At 41.1% G+C, this 24097-nt stretch overlaps 1 pseudogene across 1 annotated transcript; it reads right to left on the bottom strand.

Annotated features, from left to right (window-relative positions):
• Positions 1-5574: 5574 nt before the first annotated feature.
• Positions 5575-23847, bottom strand: LOC117438534 (desmoplakin-like; annotated as a pseudogene). Its single transcript, XR_004550857.1, has 16 exons — positions 23759-23847; positions 23391-23516; positions 22437-22589; positions 20736-20891; positions 20174-20300; positions 19444-19649; positions 18741-18957; positions 17798-17964; positions 17346-17484; positions 16408-16601; positions 15790-15953; positions 15122-15205; positions 14218-14326; positions 13489-13587; positions 10387-12677; positions 5575-8847 (listed from the first exon to the last, which is right to left on the bottom strand). The product of XR_004550857.1 is annotated as a desmoplakin-like (transcript).
• Positions 23848-24097: the final 250 nt, after the last annotated feature.

Genomic DNA, 24097 nt, shown 5'->3' with positions numbered 1-24097 from the left:
GCCTTCTGGGTATCCTACAGCTGCCCAAGATAGGCAGCCAGGTAAAACACATCCCATTCAGACAGTGGCCACACTAAGCATCCAGCACTGGTTCACTAAGTGCACCTGGATTGTGTGAAGCAAACAACTGTGTTATGTACATCCCCAACCTGCCAGCAGAACACGAATGTACAGGTGGATCAGCTTCTTAAACATCTGATGTGTTAACTGATAGATGTTCAGCTTTACTAATGGAGCCTCCCACTGGCTCAATGCTACCATAAAATTTATTGCTGATAGACTATTAAAGCCACTGGCTTTATCTCTTTATCTCTCACTGGCTCTGAGAGATAATGAATGGAGCCCCAAATATCATTTTTCCTTTATTATACAAAGCAGTATGTACCAACAGTGCATGTGATGCAACTGTGAGGACGAAAAAATATACAGTTAACCTCAAACCACCTTAGCTTTAATGCATAACCATCAAGCACCAGGCTAGCAAGCACAGGTCAGAAAGAAGCAGAGAACCTACACTTAGTCTGCCTTAAGGGGCCCAGGATTATTCTATTGTTTGGGCATATAAAAACCACTTTTCCCCAAGTACAGCATTATTCTGAGAGATTTACACATGACAAGTGAATTCTGTGCATCTCAGAACAGCCAAGGCTCACAGAAACTTCAAGGTAAATGACTCCTACAGATTTTTATTATAAAAGTATATAAAAATTGGAATTAAAAAAAACACCCTACCCCCAAAAAAACACCAACTAAACCTCTCCACATGAATACTTATAATTTAATAATTCAATTTTACAGTAAGGCATATAGTTCCTATTCTATAATAGCACTCCTCTTCTATATTTGTAAGTCTAGATTATTAATTAATGTGCACGTTTCCAAACAGAATCATAGGATCATAGAATAGTTAGGGTTGGAAAGGACCTTAAGATCATCAAGTTCCAATCCCCCTGCCATGGGCAGGGACACCTCACACTAAACCATATCACCCAGGCTCTGTCCAATGCAGGAGCATTCACAACCTTCCTGGGCAACCCATTCCAGTGCCTCACGACCCTCACAGGAAAGAATTTCTTCCTTATATCCAATCTAAACTTCCCCTGTTTAAGTTTCAACCCATTACCCCTTGTCCTGTCACTACAGTCCATAATGAATAGTCCCTCCCCAGCATCCCTATAGCCCCCCTTCAGATACTGGAAGGCTGCTATGAGGTCTCCACACAGCCTTCTCTTCTCCAGGCTGAACAGCCCCAACTTTCCCAGCCTGTCTTCATACGGGAGGTGCTCCAGTCCCCTGATCATCCTCGTGGCCCTCCTCTGGACTTGTTCTAACAGTTCCATGTCCTTTTTATGTTGAGGACACCAGACTGCACACGATACTCCAGGTGAGGTCTGAAGAGAGCAGAATCACAGAATCCCAAGGGTTGGAAGGGACCTCAAAAGATCATCTAGTCCAACCCCCCTGCAAGAGCAGGGTAACCTAGAGTACATCACACAGGAACTTGTCCAGCAGGCCTTGAATATCTCCAACGTAGGAGACTCTACAACCCCCCTGGGCAACCTGTTCCAGTGCTCTGTCACTCTCACAGTAAAGAAGTTCTTCCCGATGTTCACATGGAACCTCCTATGCTCCAGTTTACACCAGAGTAGAGGGACAGGATCACCTCCTTCAACCTGCTGGTCACGTTCCTTTTGATGCAGCCCAGGATATGGTTGGTTTTCTGGGCTATGAGCGCACACTGGAGGCAGCTCATGTTAATTTTCTCATTGACCAATACCCCCAAGTCCTTCCCCACAGGGCTGCTCTGAATCTCAAATAGAATAAGACAAACAAAACCAGCTTAAGCACTACTGCATTGTGCAAACCATATGGTGCCTTACATACTTTGGGCCCTAAGAGCAGCTATTTCCCAGACTGAAGCTGAAGGACAGCAAATTCACATTAAGAGCATTAACTGAGGCATGAAATAAACTCCAGTCCTGTTCAGAGCAAAGCTTAGTTCTCTATGAAGTTGACGCTGCTCATGACTGAACCCTCTCCAACATAAGTCAGCAACTTGGGCACTTATTTGCCATTGAATAGGGTGAGCACTACCTACCCCAAGGCAGAGACAGGAAGCAGGAGACAGCAAAATCCCAGGACTGACTGCAATCTCAAGGCTGCTGATGGGTACACCCCACCCAAGCACTCCTCCTGCACAGGGAAGTGCTCACAGCCACAAGCTGGATCAACAAGCTTGTTCTGGCTTTTCAATCTTAAGGAATTACTGTCTCAGCAGCAGAGATCACCTAAAGCTGACAGACTTTCTTTTAAAATGCATGAGCAGAGTTCCTTTGGTCACCTTTGGTGTAAGAGTTACAGGGCCTGTGAACACCCTGTCCCAAACCCACAGCAGCAGCCCCACACTCACCTCTGCTCCCCCACCACATCACAACACGGCAAACCACGACCTACCTGCTCTTAAAAGCCCAGGCATTTCCTAACTCAGAAACACTGCCACACACCTGATCTCCTTGGCTCCACAACACGCTGTTCCTCTGGGTGTGCTCAACCGCCATGCCTCTCTCTGCTGGCTGAACTCCTCACAAGGTCACAATCGTCAAACCCCAGCTCAGTAAAGCAGAGATTCTTCCTAAGCTCCCTCAACACCTTATATGGTGAAGGAAAACTCTCCACTTCTCTCTTTAGCACCCACACCATGTTAGCAGCATCCTGCCCCACCTGCTGCCTACTCTGGCTCAGCTGCCCTGGGCACCTGGGTCTCCTGCACCAAACAGCACTAATGCCACACTAGCATCTACAGCTGGAGCATCTGCAAGCAGAAAGAAGTGTCATTAGCATTTCTGGAGATTATCTTACATTTAGGCCACTATGAGAGGGCAAAAGGGGGTCTGAGCTGTAAGAAAGATAATTTGTAAAGATGGAGCTTTACACAACCTAACAGAGATGCCAGAAATGTCTTGTGCAAAACCAGATGCTCAATCCCTTGTGAGTTCTGCTGCGAAGTGTGCAGGAATTCTCAGGCTGTGCAAACTAATAGGGGTATGCAAACCCAAGAGCAGACTTTCCTTCAGTAATGACCAGCTTTAGTTTTGCTGTAGAGCCCAGGAATTTCCTCACCATTGTTAACTGCAGAAGTGGTCTGGGATTAAGCAAAGCAGTGTTATTGTTTCTAACTTTTTTTTCCAGAGGGTGTTTCTCCCTGGCAGTCAGAAAACCATTCAGACACTGGGTCTTCCCCCACAGTACAGCTGATGAACTTCAGCTATAGAGAGAACCCTTCGATGCTGTGGAGTTTCCTAGGAGGTGGATGCACTTTCTCACTTACTTTCTATAGAGGTCTATATCACTGACTTGCACTAGTAGGCAATTTAATTTCTTAGTTGAGTAACTTATGTATGATAGAGATTTATACACAGCTCTCATCTTCAGAAACATCGGGAATGTTTTCCAGGATAGAAGGTACACCTTAGCCAGAGACAGCAGTATCAAACCCATGCTATTCCTTACTGCAGAAAAGGAACATACTACTATAATTAGGTGCTGTCCATTAGCAGTGACTGGCATTTATATGTATCAGCTTCTCTCTGTAGCAACTGGTGAAATTTGTAGACAGCTGGAATCCTACACAATACCTGGCTAAAGGCAGGTACATGCTTCCAACTACTTACAGGAAGAATTTATTTCAACTATGGGTAAATTATACTAATAGTGTGGGAATTCTTAAAGAGCCAAGGCCATGTAGTGAGCAATCCCGATACCCTAAGCCTTGTTACTGTAAAGTAAGAAGATTTTTGGCAGGCATAAGCAAGGTCAGTTGTCTTGTTAGGCCTCTGTAATTTTCCACTGAAAACATGCAGAGAATGATCTCTGCCAAGGTTGTAGTTTCCCACTGTATTTTTAGAGTAAGGTATTTAATAGCAATTATAACAAGTTATAAACATTAGCTCTGTAAACGATAGTAACCTCTAGACTAACCAATTAGAGCTCAGTATCCAAGGCTGTTACATAAGCGTGTAAGGGTATAAAAGGAGCACTGTATCTGAATAAACTTTGGCAATCGTTTGATCACATTGATCGTCTCCGCGTTGTCCGGGACTCCTGCGTCAACATAATAGTTTTGTCATTAAAGCTCTGTATTAGCAGCTGTCTAAACCATACTAAATTACTGTACATTATCACCCTGCTAAGAACAAAGTGCCCAACCCACAGGTGTCTGCACTGTGTGGCAAGTGGCCCAATGTTGATGTACACAAATCATTTCTGTTCTGGCTAAGGAATATTCATGGTGGCTGAATTGGCTTCAAACCACTTTTGTGTGCTCTAATCCTGTGGTCTTTTACTCCTGCACTGGTTTTTTATCTTTGAAGCTTTCTCAGCTCAGATAAAAGAAGTCAGCAGGCCACCAACAGCATACGTAGAAATGAGAACAGCAAGGCATCACACAAACACTGAAATAATCTATTTTCTCAACCTAGGCTTTCAAGGAGCCAGCAGGAGAGGTGAGAAGACTAGAGAAGGCAAGTGTTCATGTTTTGAAAGATCCTCCTTGCCACTAAACTGCTGGCTAAGACCCACCACTCTATCTTTGTTCTGCTCAATGCCCAAAGTTACACTCTTGTGTAATGCAGAATCTGACTCAGACCTTTGTAGCTGCAGAGACAATGGGCTGGATCACAAGCAGAACTATGCTTCTGGTCACCATCAAGTCTGTAACCAACTAAGTAAACAGGCTTCTGCTTCTAGGGGCATAGTTTCCATTACTAGTGCTATCTTCATTTTCCTACTGAAAAATGCAGAACCAAAAGTCCACATTCATACAAATGATGGATCAGCATCACAAAAAAAATAATGTGCCTGTATATTTTTTTTATAACAAAGCTAGTATTTGCTACTTTCTTAAATGGTTCTTCAATTCGTACCTCACAGAATGTCTATAGCTAAATTTAATAAGCACACAACAAATACTTTAAAACTTCAAAAGTTTATTGCCCAGAATAGCTCACATGGTGCATTTAGATTTACTTTTTTTTCTCCCCCATTACATGGAAATCAAGCAAAACAGTAGAAAATATATATGGGTAACAGTAAAACAAAAGCCCAGCCTAACAATAGCCCTTTATATCCACCAAGTTATACTTAAGAAAATGGCTAACCAACCCTAGAGAAGTAGAGCATCTGGAAGACAGAGCTTTTCATGTTTATAATATAGATTCTAAACCAATATTAAATGCATTGTCTGTCCATATTGTTTATATTGTTTTTCTTCAGAATAGCAAATTGAAAAAAGTCTATGTGGAAAAAAATGAACTACTGCAAGACTTTCAAGCCTCAGTCATCAGCTTATGGGTTGACAGAGATAACAGAAGGTACATGACAGAGTATTTAAAACATACAGACACCAAATAAAAGCCAAACACTAAAAGGAAATGGAACCGAAACTAAAAATTCACAAAGACAATTTTTTGCAGCAACTAATCTATATTTCATAATTTTTTCAAGCATTTTACAGCTTTGTCAGAAAAGAAGCTGAACACACAGAAAAGACTGAAGTGTTTTGCTTTCGCTTACTTCGGTGCTGGTTTTTGCCTTTTTTTTTAGGAAAGTATAACTAAATAATATTCAAATGCAGACACATCCCCTCACTTGTTATTAGCGCCCAATAGACCCACTGCTGAAGGCTGAATATGAGTAAGAATATGAAGAGCATGCTGATGCATCAAAACTTCCCCTCCTAGACCCACTGCGTGAGCCTGAACGTGAGCCAGAGCGAGAGCCAGAGCGGGAACCAGGTGCTGAGGAGACATTGTAGGGACTGGATATGCCTTTAGATGAAACGGAGGCTGCTTCCAAGAGTTTAAGCCCAGTGATGTCTTCCACCATTGATCGATTCATTGCATCTTTGTAGGATATTTTCAGTTTGGTCTTGGGCAGGTCAGAATTTTGGGATAGCTGTTCGTGTCTTGCAATTTCTGGGAAGCACGACCATCAATCAATCCATTCCTAATGGCTTCTTCCGTAGTTATTCTTCCACGCACTTCTGGGTCCACAAGACCTCCAGTGAGGTACTGGAATTCAAGGAACCGCTGCCCAGCCTCATAAGGCAAACCATTTTCCTTCACTGCTTCAGCTGCTGACATCCTTTTGCGCCCACCCTTTATGCCTTCAAACCCTATGAAAGCTTTCTGAGCTGGTTTGAGACGTGTGGCCATATCCTGATCAATGATGCCTTGACTGGTGGCTTCCTGAAGTGAAAGCCTCTGGCCTGTGGTAGGACATATTATGCCCCCTGTACAAGCCTGGCTTCAAGTAACCGTTGCCCAGTGATGCTATCCACGATGCCCCGCTGTATAGCTTCTGAATGGAGATTTTCTCCAGGTTTTCTGTGTCAAATATGGCTGCAATAGGACTGCACTCTTCTGGGGTGTCTGAGAAAGAACCAGCTCCTGATCAGCGACGAAGAACTCCTGACACTCAGCACTGTGGGAGACCGGGTCACTGATTCATGCCGGAACACCTCATCAGTGCCATTACGGCAGGAAATCATGTCTGCAAACTGTGTCAGACTTAAGCTGCCAGAACGGTACTGGTCAAAAAACTTCCTCTCAACCAGACCTTTATCAATAGCATCTTGAATGTCATACTGGCTACCTGTTTTCGGTCAACGAGGACTACTCTACTGCTACCATCTGATCCTGTAATAGTTATTTCTTCCCATTCACACTCCTGTTCAGCTAGTTCTGTATAGGTATCATAATCTATGAGGCCTTTGCTGTATGCCTCCTGAACAGACATTTCCCTGTTTGTTTCTGGATCTACAATGACAACCCGGCGCTTCCTAAGGGTGTTCTTCTGCGAGGTGTGCACACTTTCTTCTTCTCTCTCAGGGGCAGAAGGCAGAGCCCTGTTGCTTCATCCTTTATGCATCTTTCCTTCAGCTGCAAGTAGGTCAAGTTTCTCCTCTGTGTTGGGGTCAAAGAACCCTTTGGTGTCATCACTTGGATCACTCAAGGATCTGTTGAGCTCTTCATTGAAGTAGCCACGCTTGTAGGCCGTCTCTACCGGCAAGCGATAGCTCTCTTTGGGGTCAATGATTCCTCCGGTAGCAATCTGGGCCTCCAGCAGACGAATACCATGGCCTCTCTCTATGAGCTCTTTGTTCATTGCTTGAACAGAGAAATGATGTTTCCGGTTTCTGGGTCTTTGTACCCAGTGACAGCTCTTTCAGCAGAGAGAAGGTTCTCTTTAAATTCAATTCCTACAAGGCCTCTTTTGTAAGCTTCCTCAACAGGCAGTCTCACATTGCTGACAGGATCCACTATGAACCCTGTGGCTGCCTGGGCTTCCAGGAGTTCAAGGGCTGTCCCTGGTCTAACCAAACCTATTTTCATAGCCTGGTAAATGCCAAGTTTCTCTTTAGTAGCCTCATTGTAGATACCTGCAATACAGCTAGAGCCCTGAAGGAAATCAATAATTCTCTCACTCACTTCTTCCACTGTGATTGCACCTCTTTCCAAGTCATTCCTTGTTGATTCCTTAATAATTCCAGCCTCGAGCAGTGCATCAGCTGAGACAGGCTGCCTGATCCCTTGGAATGACATACTCCTCTTCTGCACTGGGAGAAGGAGCAGACCAGTGTGTGGTTCAATTCTACATTTTTCCTTCAGCTGCATGTAAGTGACTGCCTTTTGGTGGTGGGATCAATGAAGTTCTTTGTAGTGCCTTGGCAGTTGTTTAGCATCCTGTACAGGTCTTTGTCAATCAAGCCACGAGATAAAGCTATATCTTTGGGTAGGAAAACACTGTTGACAGGATCAACAATCCCTCCTACAGCCAGCTGGGCTTCAAGCAGACGAATACCAGTTTCTCTATCAACCAAGTTTTTCTTGATGGCTTCAGACACTGGCACAGTCTTGCCCGAGAAAGGATCTTTAAATCCTGTAATAGCTTTTTCTGCTGTATAGATTTTGCTCTCTGTCATCAAAGTCGATCAGATCTCTGGCAATAGCACTGTCCACAGTTAATATCTCATTTCGGTGCGGGTCTATCACACCCCCTGTTGCTGCCTGGGCTTCTAAGAGCAGGACTGCATTTTCTGCTGTAAGCAACTGATTCCGCTTGGCCTCAACAAAAGAATACTTCTGCCTGGGAGAAAGAGACACCCCTGCAATAGCACCTGCCCCTTTGAGGTAGGGTTCAATGTCCAGCCGCAACTTCTTCCACTGACCTCTGTCCCTTCAGGAGTTTATCCAGTGTGAGTTTGTCTATCAGCTGACACTCATACAGCTGCATTGCTTGTAATCTTCTTCCGCAACCCACAGAACAGCAACTTGGAAGCATCAATACAGAAGTCTTCCTCAGTCTGTGTAGATCTGTGGGACCCATATGGGCGTTGCTTGAGTTTCTCAATCTCTCTCTGCATTCTGAGACGCTCAGACTCCAACTCTGACTGGTTTTTAACAGCAGTCTCCTTCTAGTCTGCACCGGTATCTCTCCTCAATCCGCTTGATCTCCATCTGAAGCCTTTCAATCTCAGTCCTCAGTGTGTTCTTCTCTCTCTCACTCTTCTCTCTCTCACACTGGATCTTCCTTATGGATTCCTCTGTCCGGGAGTGTTGGCTCTTCCACTGATTGAGATCATTCAGTATTTTGCTGCTTCTCGCTTTCCAGACGTTGCTTCAAACGAGACTCTGATTCCAAGGTAACTTTCAAACGGTTCAGCTCCTCTTCTAATCTCTGCAGCCTCGCTTTGTCTTGCTCCAAAGCACTCATTTTTATCAGCAAGGTGTCTCTTTCTTGCATAATGTGACTATACTGATTTTTGGATTCTTGGATCCTATTCGATGCCTACAATTTTAAGAAAAAAGTAAACCAAGAGAGAGTGGTTAGAGTTTATGCTGGTTAGAATTATGCTCTCCACTTACAATGCTCTTCCAAGCCTGTCTTTTAACCCACAGTAAACTGCCACTGAGAACATTCTAGTCACAGCAGTACTTAACCAAGACCATGGACTTACATAAACTAGTGAAGGTAATGTCCCTTCGTTGACAATGTCTCTAGTACTGCCAGAGACCCCATTCTTTCCCCATAGCCTTGGTTTTCTGCTGGTTTAGTCAGCTCTTTATAACTTTCTAATACTCATAGTACACCTACAAATACACAGAGCATTCAGACTCATTAAGAGTCTGATAATCAGCAGATGTACCCTGGATTAGTCCTACTGACCTGGTTGAATTTGTATCGGCTAAGGACTGGTCATACATGGATAAAAGGAAATATATGACTCAATTTTCACTTTCCTATTAGTTTCACATGTTACTCCAAACAATTTTACATGTGCTGCTTTACATTTTAATTCACTTTAAGGTCTTCATATATGTATACATAGACACAAACACCTAAAGCATGCACATTTGTATCCATAGTTAAGAGAATACAATTTTATATATTTGTAATACGTGCATTAATATTCATGCACAGATGTCAGATAATCCTAAATGTTAGTATTTTTTAAAATCAGGATTAAGATTTTTTAATAAAGAAAACAGAATAAAGAAAAGGATAGCTGAGAGTGGGAATGAGAAGAATAAAGGGCAAGTGTAGGAAAAACAAAAAGCCCAACATTTTCATAAGTGCTCATTTGTGTATATTTAAATAGTAGCTCTTTGGAAAAGAAACCAGGCAGCAGAATGAAATATGAAAAGATGTTTTCTTTAACTTGTTTATGCTGTCACCTCAAGTTTAATAAGGGCCAATAATAAAATTTGCAAATTCCCTTAGTGATTTAGGAACATAAACCCCCAAAACCAGTAAATGAAATGTAGGCTTTAAGTACCTCAGGTACAGCTGACAACATGATCTTTAATCCTCACTTGTAGTCAAACACCTTATCCAGCTACCCACTTTGACAGCTTGTTGGGTGTGAGGTTTTTAGCTGGTATACTTTGTGATAGCACACAGGCCAGCCTTGGAGGACTGCTTTAACCCATTCTTGGCTGAAACAGCCTAGGGAAGCACACAGCTTAGTACACAGCTAAAGCACAGTGGTACTCAATGTATTCTCATCTTCCCCTAGGACAGATGGTGGACACTGTCACAGACACCAGGTTTCTCCTGGGACAAGGGCTGAGGGCAAGGCTCAGCTAGACAGTCTTAACTAAGACTGTCCGCACAGCTCCCAGGGAGTAAAGTGGCTAAGGAAGTAGCCAAATCCTGCTTGTTTTGTTTAAAAATTAACAAGGAGAAGGACCATAAAGGGGATATTAGTCGCAAGTACAGTGACTGAACTCAAACAGCAAAGCATGAATTAAGTTGATTCAAATGGACACTGCAGTTAATTATATATCTGAGAGACAGTAAAGCTGGGATCAAAATATGTATGAATACCTCTAGAGCTTGCTTTTGGAATTTTTTCAATTTCCTGTCTCAATTTTTCCCTTTCTTTCTGTAAATCATTAATCAACCCCTGAAGCTCCAGGGTTTGCTTGCTGCTCATCTGAAGCTGATTCTTTAGTTCAGCAATGGCAGTATTTTTCTCATCAACTTCACTTCTGACCATTCTGAGATCATCGTATTCCAATCTAACATTTCGCAGCTCTTCCTCCAGTAACAAGTGTTCCTTGGTTAGGTTCTCAGTGAGAGACTGAAGCCTTTCGATTTCTATTTTGCACTCATTCAAGTTTTTGCTTTTTTCCTCAGAGGTTTTCTGCAAGTGCTCATATCGTAGGTGAGCCTGTTTTAATTGCTCCTGTTCTTGGACCAACTGACGCCGCATTGTCTCAATATCAGATGTGTACTTTCTTATCTCCTCCATGTATCTCTGTTTCTCTCTCACATGACCGTCTAACACTTCTCTTTGGTGTCTAAGGTCATCTTCATTCCTCTTCTTTACAATAGACACTTCCTCTATCTGCTGTGTGAGATTAGTTATTTAACCGATTGCTCTCTGAGAGATCTCCTCATGCCTTCTATTTCCTCCTCCAGTTTCTTCCTCCTGGATGTCTCCTCCATTAGGTTTTATTCTGCCTGCAAAGTTCCTCCTCCAGCTTATGTTTTTGGATCTGCAAGTCTTTCACAGTGCTCTGGAACTTTGCACTTTCTTGATCCCTGCCTTTTTTCTCTTGCGAAACTCTTTCATAGTCAATTTTCAGTCTGGCCAGTTCCTGCTCTTGGATCCTTAGCTTGTTAATTGTCTCAGTAGCACTTGTGTTTGCTTTCTGCAGGTCAAACTGCACTCTTTTTAACTGACTGTTCTCATCCTCTACTTCTTTTCTCTGACTTGTTTCTACATCCAACAACTTTCTCAGCCTTTCAATCTCTTTGTTTCTTTCCTTAATGGTCTTAGAAGCATCATCAAGTGATTGTTGTACCGCATGCTTTCATCAGAGTGCCTCTGAATAACTTGTTTTAGCTCAATCTCCAGCTGCTGTTTTCTTCTGAGAAAGCTCTGAGCCAGCTGCCTTCTGCTGCTGAGCATTCTCTTCTATTTTCCCGTAGATTATCTGTTGTCTGGCTTATTGTATTCTTCAGTCTCCTAATTTCCTCACACAAATTCCTATTTTCTCTCATGGCATTATCAAGCTGTGTTCTATAATTATTTGTGTCCTCTTCCTTTTGCATGGTGACCTGGTGAATTGTGGTCTTTGTGATATTAATTTCAGTTTCATATTTGTTCTTTAAACTAATAATTTCCTCATCATAACTGTTCCTTACCTTAGCCAATTCATTTTCAAGTTCCCATCGGCTTTTAGCCTCTTCCTGAAGCTGAACCTTTAGCCTTTCCAGCTCCTTAGTTTTATCCTGAATAGTTGAGGCAGCCTCCTCAAGAGCCTGCTTGTATCTTGAGTTGTCTTCACCACGGAGCTGAATGATCTGTTTCAGCTCCAGCTCTAACTGATGCTTTTGCTGTGACACCTCAGAACTGCAAGCCTTTTGCTGAAGAGCATCTTCTTCTGCCCTCCTCCGTTGATCTGTGGTTTGCAGAATGGCATCATTCAGCCTCACAATCTCATCCTTAAGGTCTCTGTTTTCTCTTGTCAGTCTGTCAACCTGAGCTCTGAGGCCTTTTGCATCATCATCTTTCTGTGCAGCTATCTGCTGGATTGTGGTCTTCTTAATATTAATTTCTGTTTCATACTTGTTCTTTAAATTACTCATCTCCTCGCTAAACTGGTTTCTTACCTTAGCCAGCTCATTTTCATACTCCCTCTTCCGTGTGCCTTCGTCCTGAAGAAGAACCCTTAATCTTTCTATCTCGTACTCCTTCTCCTTGATGACCTTCTCAGACTCTAACTTTTGCCAACCAAGGCTGTCTTTCTCGTTTTGCCTTGTTTTCTGCAGCTGGTCATAGTCATTCTTCTGCTGCTCATATCTATCCTCCAACAACTTCCTTTCCTTTTCTCATCTTCAATCTCATAAGTCAGCCTGGTTATTCTGTCATTTAGATCCTTTATTTGGGCATAACATTTGTCCAGATTTTGCTTAGCAGAATTTCCATCCATTTCAGCTTGTCTTTTCATCTCCTCCAAACTCATCAGCTTTGCCTTGAGCTGAGAAATATCCATCTGATACTTTTGCAGATTTTGCTCTAGGAATTTATGTTTGTTGTTTGTCTCTGAGTTTGAATCCCTGGCAAGCCTGAGTTCTTCTTCCAGGAGTTCGATTTTGGTGTTTTTCATCTGCAAAATGATAAGAGAAAAACAAATAAAAAACCCCACATAAACATGTCTGACAACTGTTTCAAGATCATCACATGAAATGCAGTATACACTTTAATACTAACAGTTTACAAAACATTTTTTCTTAGCTTCAGTGAGAGCTCAAAATCCTTTTTTATTTAATGTCATCAAGCCAAAATCTGAAATCCTTTTTATCCAGTGTCAGACCTTATTCAGAGATCAGCATAATAACTTTCAGAGGGAAAGTGGTACTTGATGGGGGGAGGAAGATGCAATACAGATAGTAAAATCTGATGTACCAAGAGTTCACTAGTAAAGTATTAAATAGCCTTCTTTAGAATCTCCAAGATTTTCAAACAGGTGATTCACATTCAGTATATATGACCTCTTAAATGGGCCTCTCTGTTTCCACTGAGCTGTATCAAATCAGGAGTTACTCCATTCAGAAATGGCTTGAAATGAGGTGTGGCTCCTTAACCATGAGGAGCAAGGAGGTAACTGTACTGTCATTGAGGTCAAGACTGTGATGAGGAGAGTAGGACCTCCTGTGTGCTTCAATAAGCACCTCCTGTTGACCAAGAAGGCTAGTGTTCTCCATCTCACGTATGACATTGGTAACTTTGCAAGATACTGCACTCTTTGACAAAAGATGCATGAATCTGCTTATATGCCTCCTTCATGGGACAGCACTGAGCTCAGGATTTAGTTTTGTGGACTGTTTTGCACTGTACTTAAGCAGGAATTCATTATCAGTGACAGCTTGCTAACCTGTGATAAAAATGGAAGGTGAAGAAAATAAGAGTCAGATTACCTTCAAGTCCTCCATACTCTTTAACATTTCACTTAAGAATCTGTAATAATCTCCTGATCTTGTAAGAAGCTCTATGTAGCGAGACTGAGCCTCATTAGCCTTGAAAAGAAAAATCACTGTTAGCAGCTTGTACTACAGTTAGAGATGAACATACTCATGTCTCAGATCATTTAACAGGTTCCAACCCACTTGAGAAAACACATCACTTGACTAAGTAAAAAGCACATTCTCCTCCTCACAAATTCACATGACTTTCTGGGGACCCCAAATATATAAATTCTCCCTTCTAATAAACCCACACCTTCTTTTTCAAGATTATTTTCTCCCACTGCTGATGTGACATTAAATTTAAGGCTTCATCCCTGGTTCATCATGCTCTTCCTGTCTGACTGTCACAAGTAACCTAAGTTAAACTTTAATAGCAGTTAATTCCCAGGTTGAAAGTGACTAAACAACTTGGGGCATGGATCTTACTTTCTCACAATATGTATGCAGTGGGCACTGAATAGGAATGAGATAAATTCCTGAGGGCTAATCTACTGTCTAAATGAGCCTAAGTATGATTTCATAGCACGGTGACTGTTCTGCACTAATTCTTTGTGCTTGTGTGCTTAGCACACCTTACTAATGACAGTGCTAATTATCAGGATCCAGATGGATTTGTGTCACAATGGCTCACACAGACAAGCAAATCTATTCAAAAGACCGATGGGGAGGAAGGAAGGATACCTCTTGCACAATCAGCACTGCAGGAGACTGGACAACGCTCTTCTTGATAGGAATGTTGAGCAATGTTTTCTAATCCAGAACTGTAGGAAGCCACCTGTAGTTCATAATCCTGTAAAGCAACAGGGGAAGTTAAGACCCATTTAGCAACCACCAAGGAACTCTCTAGGAATCTGGATTTTCCAAAAGCTTCAAAAAAAGTTTTGGGGCTGTTTGGTTTATTTTTCTTAATAAAAAGCTACATTTTTTGTTGTTTATATCTATGACCACATACAGATGACCCTCTATCATAAACAGAAACTCATCAGTTCAAATATCACTGTGGAGATGCAGGAGAATAACAAAGGGAAAAAGAGAAAAAAAGATTTTGCAAAAAAGGGAAGATAGGTGTTTCTGTTAGTTGAGGTTTCACCTGAAGGTGAAAAAGATTCATGGCAGCAAATAGTCTAGGTACTGTTATTAATCAAAACTTCATCAGAAATAACTGTCTCTGCACCTCTCTCATATCACGTGTGCCACATTGCACACCATTCCTCCTGCTAATCTGCATTTGTCTTGCCTCCTAGACCAGATCCTAATCAGACCTAATTCCTAAATTACCAATAATTCTCTACTCTCTCTCCTTTTTTTTTAATACATGAACTGGAAAGTTTGGTCTGGCTGGAGCGACGCTTTGATTCTCCTGAAGAGAAGTTCTCACTGGTATCTCCTGCATCAGCCTGTAGTCTTTGGTTGGCAAGTACACAGCTTGCTTTCATTATATTTTGTACACACAAGCGCTTCACCCCAGCAATTTCTGTACATGCACATCTGTGAGCCAACGTTTTACCTGCCAGCAGAGCGGAGAGAATGGGACGCATCTGACCATGAAAAACCACACCCCATAAAAATGTTGAAATCCAAGTACCTTAATTGCAGCTGAACATTGGTCTGCGTGCTTGAGAAGTTCCTCAACTTTGTCTCGCTTCCCACAGATTTCACTGTGCAAGTTCTGTCAAGAAAAAAATGAACTTTAAAGCATTCCCTCAGGATTTACGAGTATTTCCTCCTGTAGACACAACCTCCATCAGAAGGTACCTGCAATATGAGACCACTGCATCCCCAGAGGCTGAGACCTGAAATTACCTGTAGCTGTGCAGTTTTCACAACAGCAGGCTCTCTGTGCCTAAGAAGGCTGTCCTCAGAAGGAACACCTAGCAACTGAACAACCTGCAGAGCTGGGGAGCTCCTTGACTTTAACTTGGATGTATTTCCTCACTTTTTATTTTTGTGCTATAATTTATCCCGTAAGTTACATCACCACACACTCCCTTAATTCAAAGCTGTTGTTGTAAAAGTGTCAGTGATCATACAGGAGCCAATGTGGCCTTGTTCATAATCTGCAGCAGTGCTGACAGAAAGTAATGAGGATGATATTCTTTCCCTCCTGCCTTCTACACATTGTTGGTAGCTTGTGCACTTTATAATTCAAAACAGGACATTGTATTGCAGATTGCTTTGATACTGGTATTTTCTAAGTAGCAAAAGAATCTAAAACCTGGATAATTGAAGACAACTCATTCAGGTGCTGCATACCTTCTGATCATGTAGGTATCTCATGATAGCGTTACAATCGCAAAGCTTCATGCCCTCAATAGCATCCTGCCTGCGCTTGGCATCACAGATCCATTTGCACAGCGCCTGGTAGAGATCTCGGTAAGTTTTTCAGCTGTTTGATCTGTCTTTCTAAATCCCATGATCTAGAAAAAAAACAGGAAAACCCATCAAAATGGGAAATGCATTCTCTCTCTTACTTTAAACTTTTAAAAAAGACACAGTAATAAATGAAGTAAAACTGGGGGAAGCTTTACAAGGAGATTCTGAACAACTGCTCAATAAAGCACTAGAAAAAAAAACTGCTGGGATTTTTTTTTACTTAATTCTTAGTGTTAATTAAAAAAAATCATAATTAGAACAACTCCATAGCACATAGGTTAGAAATTTAAATTACTAAATTTTCCTGCTTGTTCTTACACAATGCCTTTTAAAGTGCATTCAACCTGTTCATGGTTGCTCTAGTCTTACTTCCCTGAAGTCATTATTTATCCTCTGGAAGTGATCATTAAGTGCACATTAGCTGTTTTAGACTCACTGTTAAGATTATTTCAGTAGCAATAGCAATATGTAAGAAGCTATTAGGAAGTATGTACAGACCTGTTGTCTATCTGCTTGTCAACTCTCTGCCAGCGGTCTATTAGCTGGGTAACTTTGTCACAGAACTTTCCAATGTCCATGTCATACAGGGTGTATGACTGGCAAGATTGTGAGTGAATCTGAAGTGTTCTCTGCAGCTCATTTTCCAGGGCAGTCAGTAGTGACTTCTTCATGTTTAGGTCTGCCTTCATTTTCTGGAGAAAAAAACCAAAATGCTCTCATACATTTTATTCTAATCGAGATACTCAAATTTAATCACCAACCATTAACCACATGCACAGTGTGCTGGGATCTAAAGGTTTCAGTAAGGCACATACACTGATGCCAGCTGGATTTAAATAGTTAAACACCTACTTTAGTAAATAGAGTTTGACTTAAGAATGTGTTTAAAGTCAGACTTGCACTTAAATAATTTGCTAAACCAAAGCCCTCTGCTGTCATATTTTGTAGCTGATGCTTCAGTTTCTCAGAACTATGCAGAGAAATTACAAAACAAAAAAAAAAGGAAGAGCCTGCTTTGCTTGTTCCTAGAAACAACTGACTAGAAAATTTAACTGAAGTATAAAAGGTTCCTGCATTTGCAACAGCTCTGGAATCAAGCCTCAGGGTGAGCATATCCAGTTTTTAAATGTTATCTAAAAATCTGCACAGTTTCATAAGTTATACAAATCAACAGGTATTTTTGTACAGAAATGGATTATGGAGACCTTCCACGCCACTGTTTTTGCTGTGCCGGCTGCAACAAACCAGGGGATGGAAGAAGTAGAAACCTGTACATTCCAAAAATTCGCAAAAGCGCTGTATGTCTATGCAGTAAAATACAACAGTATCAGCATTTCCATCTCCTGTGATTTCAGAAGGATTTCACCCAGCCTAATAGACCAGTGCTGCCAGCTACAAGTTTTGCCTTGCTATGTCCTTGGGTCCTGGCCTCTCACCTTCAGACAAGCCCGGTAAGCCTCTACTTTATCAAGATCCAAAGGAACAGTTTCCTCTTCAGAGAGTCTGACTTCATAAACTCTGATCACATCTTCTGTTTGTAGAATAACCTGGAGCAGACATCTCAGTGCATTCAAGCTAAAATAAATAATACAAAACAAATCCATTATGGACTGGGGTAGGAAAGACGGTATTTCTAATTAACTGCAGATCATTAATTAAAGAGAATAGACAATACAGAACAAATTTCAGTGATATCCATGACTCTTTTTCTTTTTTAAGTCTTCCAGGAAAGAGAAGAAAGTCACATAAGTGTCTGTTTCTACCCACATGTACAGCATTTGTAAGAAAGAAGGTGCAATTTTACATTACAGGTAACAAAAGGCAGATTTGTGGACTAACAATTATGAAGAAAGTGAGAATTTTATTGCTACAACTTCAATTTTCTTACCTGTCTAAGTAGCCAGCAGAAACACCATTAATATTTTCCAGTTTTTGAAATAGGGCGTTTATCTCTGACTGCAAGTACACATACTTTTCACAGCCTCTGAAATTAGGCAGCAAGTCCTTATGCTTGTTGAGGGTTTCAGCCATTATTTGAGAGTCATTCTGTACACCCTAAAGAAAAAGAATGCCTGATTTACACATTTTGGTGGCTCAATGATCATTCTACAACACATGCACAATCAGTCTCCTTATCCAAATAGCCTGCTAACCAGCTTGACTGAGGACTGAAGCAGTGCAAGTTTGCTTTCTGCAAAGTAACATTGGGTGGTTTCTTTTCTGCACAGTTCACAACAGCCAGTACCTCTTTTTGAATACCTCGTCCATCCTGAAACTCAGCTCTGTTGAAAGCAGAGTACTTTACTGCTAGCTGCCTACTGTACTCTGTAGATGTCCCAAAGTCCTTCTGCTCTTAAGCTTTTGCAACCTCATTGCCTCAGGAGACTTTCTCATATGCTGAACCTATTCTCTTTTCTTACTAATCTGTCTCCAGTCTTCTTCAAATCTTAAGAACTGGGAGAGGGAGAGAGCCTGTAAACCCCACTTATCCATTTTACATCCCATGGACAGCACTTCAGAGGTTGCTAGTAAAGTGGGATCCGTGCAAAAGGATTTCAATAGTGCTTTAACCTGGATGAGGCTTAACATGAGCTCATGTTCACTTTACATTAGGTTTTCTGTATTTTTTGCCTGACAGAATTTGACTTCTAAAACCCAAAAGTCAACTTTTTCTACTTAGGAGCTAAACTTCAATCCAAATCATCAAGGTTAGCTTCCAATTGAGAATTCTGTGTGTCTTTTCCAGCTGATCAAAAATACAACTGCAGCATGCTCTGAAGCACAGAGTCAAATCAAGCTTGAGATGCTCAAAGAAAAACATCCACAATTACCTCTAAATCCTTTATTCTGACTGTAAAGTCATGCATAGCCCCTTGATCCACTCCAAGCGGAGCTCTTTGAACCATCTGAACCTCAGAAGCTTCTATCTGACGCCGAAGTTTCTGAAGCTCCATCAGCAACCAGGCCTCCTGCTTCTCATGTTCTCGATTTCTCTCATTAACAATAATGGTGCTTGAGGAACCCACAGGACAGTCTCAGTTGGGATCACTGTAAAATGATTGGGTAAATGTCAGCTGCCAGAGTATGGAGCAGCTACATACAGGAAGCCAATGTAGTGCCCAAGTGCCCTAAGCATTGAGTTTGTCTGTAGAACTGAGAACAGGTAGAAGATCAGGATCCTTATGCAGCTATTTTGAGAAATTAAATTTCTCCTTCCCAAAGACAAACTTGCTTCCTCAAATGCAGCAGTGATGTTTTGCTTGCTAATAACTGAAAATATGTCAGGTGGACTAAATTCTATTTTTCCGTGAACTTCGGAGGGCTATTCCCAGATTCACACCAAAGGAAGGAAGAACAAAACATACGCTTCCCTGCCAGTTTTGTTATGTTGGGAGACAGCAGTAAAATACTGAACATGTTTCCATTCAATATGTTTTATGAGAACGTTATCAAAAACTGAGGATGCACAACCACCACCTCAAACAAAGTAATCCAAGCAGTTCAATCTCTGCAAAAAGCAAGAAGATGACAAACCTGTTTGTGACTGCCGTGGTTGATTGGGCAGTTGTATAATCAATGTTTGGTAGTGCTTCTGAGCATCAGTGAACTGAGTTTTGAATCTTTCGTTTGTCTTCATCACCAAACATCTCTGAGCCTTGGCTGTTCCTGAGGAATTCTTGATAATGGATCTCCAGGTCAGTTATTATTTTCTGGTAGTCTTCCTTGCGCATTGTTTTCAGCTGAAATGAGAAAGAAGAGAATTTTTTAAAAAGAACAGATCAATTGGGGAAGGTTTAAGACTAGTTAATCATCTAGGAACAATCTCATCTAATAACAAAAAAATCTAAAGAAATCACATTTTTAGAATAAACCCTACCTGAGCTGCCTCTAAAAGTATGGTGCTAAAAGTGGCCTTTGAGCTGATCTCTTCTTATCATCATTTCATAACTTGAGAATAATTTGAAATTCTACCTCTTATTCTATCTACTCATGCCCTTGTACAGTGGGAACAAGTACAGCAAGTATGTAATATATCTCCTTAGCTAATCTTCCTGATATTCATACCATGTTTGAATGGGAAAGGACTTTGCTTCTCCTTTAATAAAATGGCAACTTCCCGTATATAACTGTTGGTGCAACCCAGGAAAAAAGAAGGCCCATGGTATTGCAGAAACATGTATTTGCACAGGTCATAGGAAGCACTGTTTGGGACAACAGAAGTCAGGTCATGCTGACCCTAGTCTACAGCCAGCTGGAATCCTACCTTAGCAATAGTCATCGCTCTGATCTTCTCAATGTCGATCATACAGTAATGCCAGGACACCAGGCTCTTCATGTTGATATACAGCTGGTTCCACAAAGCTAAAATAGCTTCATAGTACTGCTCAATTCTTAGATGGGAAAAGAAATTCCATGGTCAAAATGCATCTCTCCTTGTAGCATAGCTACAAAACATCCCAAGAAACATCCACCAGACGTGAAGTGTGTTAAGGTTTGTTTTCTACTTGAAAAAATCTTGGAAATTAACTTATCCATAACTGTCATTATAAAAGATGAGAAAAAAAACTTGTAAAAGTTAAGTTTAAAATATTGCCAACCTAGCAATAACTTTAAATAGGTTTTAAATATGCCAACCCAAATCCCAGAAAGGTTCACTGAAGTGAATTTCCTCAAGTCAATGGTCTAGCCCTTAATCTCCCAACCTGTATGGGTCAGGGAGCACTGTGATCAAGGCCCAGCCCAGATTTTGTGACTGACTGCTATTTTGAGAGAACTATTCTACCTACTCCCAGTGGCAGGTGTCCCAAACCCAGGCAGCAACTCACTTGGTAGCAAGATCCACTGCTAATGGATTCGGGGGTTGGGATGATAAGACTAACAGATGGCACCAGCATATCCACTCCTCCAGGGCCAGTCACCAGCCACTTGCTGCGCTCGTTATTGTCCTTCAGGATACATTCATCTCCTTTGCGCACTGTTTTCTGTAAGGAACACATAAAGCCCATTTTTTACTTTACTTAAGTAAGATGGAGTTTCCAGGAGAGATAGACAAGATGCATCTAGATCACAGAAGTGGGAGTGGTTCCCAGCTTGCCAGGTCTAGGTGTGCATCTTGGCTTCATAATAGGGCAAGAGATCAGTACGGATCAACCCCTTCTCCCTGAGTCTGGTTTCCGTGTGAAGAAAACAGAGAAAACCAAGTGGAAGCTACAGAACACACTGAGTTAGTTGTTGCCAGTGCAGGTCATCAGGTCAAGTCTTGGAGCTTGGCACGTTCTGTATCAAAGACTGAATATGGACACGCGCCCACAGTAAGCAATATAACCATGTATGGCTGTATGCCAGTGAGCTGCGGACATAAGAATGCTTAGTGCTGCACCTGTATTTATGATGGGAACCTGGAAGCAAGTGCAATAGCTAAATCCACCAACTGGCAGAAATCCTGATACCATGTGGCCACGTATGTGGCCATGGTGCAGGTTACAGCCCACTCACATCCAAGATGGAGAGGCTCCTCCTATAATTTAGCCAGTCTGTACTCTACCTGCATCATGTATCTACAGCTAACAAATACAGCTTTTGACATTAACTAGTAATAGGCCACGGGCTTTGCATTGATCTCAGCATGGAGTGTCTCCAGACTTGTCTGGGTTAACTTTCATCTGAGCAGAATTTAGCTTGCTTAATAAGAGTAACTAGCAAGTAGTCAGGTAACTGTTGCCTAAATTTGTTTACTTTTGCTTATAGTAACAATTAGTTACTGTATGTGACCTGAACTCCTGTGACTCTGGAATAAAGTGTGGTATGGAAAAGTGCAGACTCAGAGGGCACAGCAGAAAACTCAGACTGTAAATACAAATCACAGTGGTCAATTACTGGTCACTGCAAGAGTGCAACCTAATGAATCACGTAAAACAAGTTTTACAGATAAGAGAACAGAAAAATTGGGTAATTGGGAACCGATGAAGAGAAACATGCAAGCATAAAACACATCTAAGACTACTGTTAAGAGAACATAGAAATAAGCCAAATCAGCCCCAGTACTGAGGAGGAAATAAAACCACCACCATCAGTTTCATACTCCATCCAGCAAAAAAACTGGGGATATCAATGACTCACTGTACTTTCCTCACCTTTTGTTAGATGAAGTGTTGATCTGAAGAACCCAGAGGGACATTGAAAAAGTGAGCAAACACCAAAAAATAGGCAGATATGCTGAGAAGCAGCTGTATAACAATTTTAACCCTATTACCAATAAGACTTTTCTGTGCTAATCTGAGTTATGAGTATTAATGCTATTTAATGGACTAATCCTAATAATTTTGACTAGACTTGTAAACTACCCAGACCTTAGCTTGTAATTCACAATTGCAAGAAAGTCATAGCATTTTTGTCAAAGAAATTTAAATGCTGACTAAAAGCAGACAAAGAGGTTATACCTCTCAGCTTAATAGTTTGTTTACTAAATCATTTTCCATGTTCTAATTTACATTATATTCATTCTCAGCCAGAAAGGGATACAATACCAGATCCTGTTTGTAGTCACAAAGAGCTTTGAGGATAATGGGCTTGTTACTCCGGTAGTCTGGGTTACGTGGCTTCAGCTGCACAATCTTCTTGGATTTATTCACCAAACTCTGCACTTGCCTCTTGTATTCAAGAATTCTCTCTCGTTCATTCTGCAAAGATTAATGGCATGTTAAAAAAATCATTCTAAAAAAAAACACATCTAGTTCCCACTGTTTTATTAAGAGGGATATATGTTGTGCTCACAGTAGGCAAAACTGCCTTTAGCACCAGTGGTATATGCCTTTGGCCTATAATTAAAAAATTAAAAGCTTGCAATATTTGCAAAGGAGTCTTTTGATACAGATCTGCAATGTGGTTGATGTGATCTGTAAGAAGCACTAGCATAAATAGAAAGAATCTATTATAAACACAGATGCTAACAAAAACCCCCACAAAATTACATTCTCAAACCTAACTTCATCAATCGCCTTTTCCATCACTGACCATTTCTTTCTGCAGTATATTCAGTCTGGAATTGCACTACTACTTAATTCATGATGAGGAAATACTTAGCTAAGAAAGCTGAGTTAAGTCCTTTGAAAAAGACTACAGTGACATAGTAATGAATGAATTTTTTATGCACTTATCCTTTGAGGCAAAATCTACTCTACCACCTATGAATGAAAGTGATTTTTAATTTGTTAGCATGTCAGAAACTTGGGAATTTGTTGGGCTCATTCCAGGTTTAAAAAGACATCAGGGTTCCCAAAGAGTATTACATAAATTGAAATAACACTGATCTGTTTGTAGGCTTTCCTAAGACATAGGCAGGAATATACTGTTACGGTTTCAAGTTCATACAGTACTGTATATAAAAATTGCAGTACACCTGGTTTACATCTGGCATCTGAAAGGGGCAACTGATTTCCAGGGATACCAGAACATAACCTGTCAGGTGGGTGTGACAGTACCTCCAGCTCTTTGATCTGCTCCAGCAAAGACTGTAGTGACATGCTCTTATCACAGATGAACTTCTTTCTGATGGAATCCTGCAAGTTTTTCAAGTAGCACTCTGTGGATTGGGCCTCTTCAAAGAACTGTTGGAGGAAAGTTGTGATTTCAGTTGTACACAGCTCTTAAAAATGTTTGCTAAAAATCAATGGATTCTTTTAATAAGAAATCCCAGTTCACATCTGGAAGAATGGTAGCATTTACAGTATGATAACATGCTACAAATATTTAAGCATGTATTTAGAAAGATTCTGGTACAGAAAAAATATCTGGGATGGGATTCACACTTTTTAAAAGAGTAGTGTGAATTCTCCACATCACTACTCACCTGAAAGTAAGCTGCATTCTCTTTCAGGTGAACATCAATGCATTTGGTGATTTGAAGAATCCAGCTCCACTGAGTTGTAATGTATCCATGTAGGCCTAATAAAAATAGCAATACACAGAACTCAAACCACCACACTGATCTCTCTCCTTACCTAGACTTAAGCAAAGCTATTTATGCTCCACATAAATGCAAATGAAAAATCTGCTACAACAAACTTATGCAAATATTCCTCAACTTCTAAGCAGCTACCTAACTGAAATGAGTTAAGCCTGCTTGTGGGATGCAGAGAGAAATTGTGCAGGTCTTGAATTTTGTTTGATCAGCATAAAGCCTGAAGTG

Source organism: Melopsittacus undulatus, unplaced genomic scaffold (genome assembly GCF_012275295.1).
Source record: "Melopsittacus undulatus isolate bMelUnd1 unplaced genomic scaffold, bMelUnd1.mat.Z mat_scaffold_443_arrow_ctg1, whole genome shotgun sequence".
In the NCBI taxonomy this organism is placed as follows: Eukaryota; Metazoa; Chordata; class Aves; order Psittaciformes; family Psittaculidae; genus Melopsittacus; species Melopsittacus undulatus.
The sequence above is the reverse complement of the archived record's forward strand: the minus strand, read 5'-3'. Positions and strand labels throughout refer to the sequence as shown.